Raw genomic sequence first — 4,401 nt, 5'->3', positions numbered from 1 at the left:
TTTGCATCGAATTTTTGTTTTCTTAATCCAGAAAAAGTTTGAAAATATATGTGCACAGGTGTTTCATAATACCGGATACACGGTACGAATTCTCCTATACGTTTTATAGTATGCCGTAAATCGTGTCGTGTAAACACGCAATATCGTACCACTTTCAAAAAATCGCATGCGACAAAAAAAGTTTAAAGATGTTTAAATTTTACGACAAGTAATACGAACTTTACCAGTAAGGGCTCGTTCATTCCCCTCTTTTCTTTTACTCTTTATACGAAAAAAACAAAAAAAAAACGGAAAGGGCATTCACAACTTGTTGTATCACGTATTCAGATAATGATTCTACCAAATCGTGTATCTGGCCCTTCAGTTCTCGAGTAGCCATGTGTTCTCTTACCTGCTAAAACTTTCTTGGTCAAAATTTTTGTCAGTCCTAACTTTGTTTGTTTGTTTGTGAGTTTAGACCAATATATTTTATAGCATAATGACGTCTGTTATTTGCATTTGAAACTAACTTGTTATTTATCAGACATACACTTCATAAACAAGTCAGCGGCAAGATATTCACGTTCTTATACGTATAAGGGAGATGTTTTGGAACCGCGTTGTGACATCTGTCTTCTTATATTAAATATTCATCTTCTAATATTATAATAGTCTGCGACTTTGGAAAAAGCGCAAATGATCAAGTGAAAGGTTGTAAAGTTAAGGTTATTGTCGTTAATCCGCAAATAGTGCTAATGTTTAATGTTCACCACTAATGTTAAACATCTTTCGCGTTAGATATTTCTAAATGCTAATTAGGATGTCGCGAAATTTTAATTCTTGCTTAATACGTCTACATCTGATAATATATGTATATTTTTTAAAAAACAAGCGACTTCACTTCGACAAAACTACTCGGGAACTTAGTGAGTGGTTACATAAAAGAAGTTTTCCTCCCTCTTAAATGCGTTATGTCGATATTTTTCGTCACAACTCTCTTTTTTTTTCTATATGTCACAGAATTATAATTTCCTCTTTAAATATATCTTAAAACTTTGAAATAATCGCAGATGATTTTACGAAAGCTTAACTATGGAGTCGCGTCGATATTTTGTTGATCCATGTGTCGTCAAAGATAGTAGGCTTGGTTACAGAGGCAGACGATTTAGCTTCTCAATAACAGAGAAGATATTTCAAATAAGTTTGTTGGAGGAGATCGATAATACGTTTTAGTAACAATGTGATCTCAAATGATGTCTCCACACCTTGTCGGGATTATGTATAGATTATAAATTTTGTGCGATGTCATGGTAACAGGTATGCTGGCATTTTCATCTTTTTTAAGATATGACCTTAGTACACTTTTATTTTGCATTTACAAGGGTTGCTTCACACCAACTAAAATTTATATCAATGCATTTAAATTGTGTATCGTGAAGCCTATACACAAGAAGGGTGTCTGCTTGGAAACCTGGAGTTTAAGACGTAATTTACGAATGAATACACCTTTCCCGAATTTCATAATTTTTAATAATTATGACGTCATCCAAAATTTTATAATGTTTCTGTGCTCTTCAAATAAGGATATTCAGATAGGATATTAAATTATCATGACAAAAATGAAGTTTTTAGAGCAATATAATATTCTGGTTGTATTTTATTTAGATATAAAGAAAATAATTATTTTAAAAACGAGGTTATTCTTAGGAAGCTGGGCTATATGAAGAGTTTGACCGTAACTTTCAGCTCGGAGTTGAGCCACTTAAAGAATAAAAATATTTACGAAATTAGGTAATTTGTTCTACCTTTTGCTAAGGAACTTAGGGATAAGAATCATTTTTATTATCGACCTCGAAAATTTGAGAAAGGTCTATTAATTTTATTTATTTTTAAATTTCGCGAGAACCTAATTTCGCCAGTATTATTATAATTTCGTGAGAACTATTTTTCGCGATACATTGATTGACAAACAAACAACCATCTAAATGATTAAATTTAATAGTCAAAACATTCCTTCATAGAAGACCTTCGTAAGAGATATGAAGCTGCTTGAGTGATTACAATCAAAATTTCTAAACGTTGCTTGATTACTAGATGGAAAGCTATGGTGTCTTTTTAAATGGCCTCTATATCGAGTCTGTGAAGGACGAGATTGTGAAATGCTTTCTTTAAACCCACGGAACCTGGGAACGAGGTTGAATACCATGTTTATTATTTCCCGCGAATAATATCGACGACTTTGCCAAAGTACACTAACATTTAAAACGCTGGCTTATATTTTCCTCCCATCTACATGTTATATAGGAGACTTATAAGCAACTCAATATTTTGGGTCAGGCCTTAGGTTGCTAGAGTGGTTGTTCAGCAGTTTTATAAATCATTTGTTAGTGACAAAGGTAGGATTGCAATTGCAAACAAATTGCCTAATCAATTTGAAGCCTTGGAGTTGCTAAGCAAGTTGCTTATAAAAAAACAACGTGTAGCTTAACTCCTTACTTTTTTTATTTGAATTCTAAAAAAATGCTGAATCCCAAAAATAGAACTTATAATCGAGAAATCCGTTTCGACAAGTCTATTGCACATTCAACGTTCCGGTTTCTTTCGAATAAACATTTAGTTTCATGTTAAAATCAATTTGCAATTTTAGCAAGAAAGTTGTTTTTCAAACGGGACCTTTGATCTTTTTGATGACGGAACTCTTTATTTATTTATTATTTAAATTAATTAAATCATAGATATTATATTGTGGACAATGCATTGACCTGAATAATATGTTATAGCGCAAGATTAATTTTTTTTTCTTGGATCGTCTAGTTAATTAAACCAAACTTCGTCGGGTAATGGTGACATTTTTTTGGTGTGGTAGAAGACTGAGTTGGCGATAATCATTTAGTTCAAAAATGTTCTTCAGTTGAATTTATACAGTACACTCCCGATAACTCGAACCTCCAAGGGACCAAAAAAATAGTTCGAGTTATCGAATGTTCGACTTACCGGGGCATTCAATAACTGGAACTTTGGCCCATAAGTGAAAATAGTTCGAGTTATTAAAAGTTTTTTTTCATTTCTATTCTAACAAGAAAGTTTTTGTCAACTTTGGAAGAACAATTTATATTATTGAAAGAAAAGTAGTCACTTTTTACTGAGATTTTTCCTCTGAAGTTCGAGTTATCGGGGAAATTTCTGTCCAGGGGACAGGAAAAATGGTTCGACTTAACCCTATTCGGTCAATCCGCCCCTGACGTTTTTTTTTATTAACTCCTGATTGCTTTGTTATATGGCTATGATACTTACTGAGTTTCAACATTTATCTATTAGACACCTGCTTGCTAATTTTTTAGGCCCCATACCTTTCAGAGGCTTTGATATTGGGCCATTACTCGAAACTACCCCTAGAAATCCTTATAAGGGGGAAAAAATAATAACTCCTGTTAGGATTATCCTTAGAACTTGAAACTTGCAACACAACTTTGTTTCATCAAGAAGAATCATTTGGAATAATTTGAACACTTGACTAATCCGATTTCCCGATTTTGTCGGATTTTACCCGAAAATCGGAAAAAACGGATTTTCGGGCAATTTTTGGCAATTTTTTATCCGATCCATGTAAAAACCGGAAGATATGTTAAATAACTTTTATTTAGCTTTCAGAAACTTCAAACAGAATGTAAAAATTCGCTCTAGAACAAAAGTAATTATATTTCAAGCAGATAGTGGCATTTTTAACAATTTTCAAGCTTCTGATGACGTCACAGAAAATGTGCTGACGCAAGCAAAAGTTTATTGGCGCCATTTTGTTCATTTTATGAGGTAATATAAGTGTGCCAAGTTTGATTCAATTTGAACAACCCTATGAAAAGTAATTAAGGGGGGCGGAATCCGCCCCCCCCCCCCCCCCCCCGGTCATAGTATGTTCGAAAAACCCCGGACCGAATAGGGTTAACGAATGTTCAAGTTATCAGGGGTTCGAGTTATCAAGTGATTTTTGTGAGAAAGTATTAGTGAAGGTTCAACGGGAATTCAAAAACAGTTCGAGTTACTGGAAGTTCGAGTTTTGTGGGTTCGAGTTATCGGGAGTATACTGTATTTGTAAAATTTGTATTAACAAAGAAAACTGATAATTTTTTTGTTTGATTGCGTAATAGTATGTCCTTCGTCAACCTTGTCCCCATCGCCTTTTGTCCCTTTTTTCATCGGGACGGCGTCTGTCCTGATGTCAGAAAAATACAAGATGACCTGGGAACAAGGGTTGTACTTCGCGTTATCCTCGTTTCCAGAATAGCCTGAAATGATCATGAAAATGTTTGCTTTCTTATAATTTTTAAAAAATACGAAACTCGCAACGCATTATGATACTCCAACATCAAAGCAATACTCAAGGATCATTATATTTCCTTACATTCAAGGCCACCAAAACTCCTC

The sequence above is a fragment of the Hydractinia symbiolongicarpus genome, chromosome 12 (assembly GCF_029227915.1).
Source record: "Hydractinia symbiolongicarpus strain clone_291-10 chromosome 12, HSymV2.1, whole genome shotgun sequence".
Lineage (NCBI taxonomy): Eukaryota > Metazoa > Cnidaria > Hydrozoa > Anthoathecata > Hydractiniidae > Hydractinia > Hydractinia symbiolongicarpus.
Note: the sequence above shows the minus strand (reverse complement) of the source record.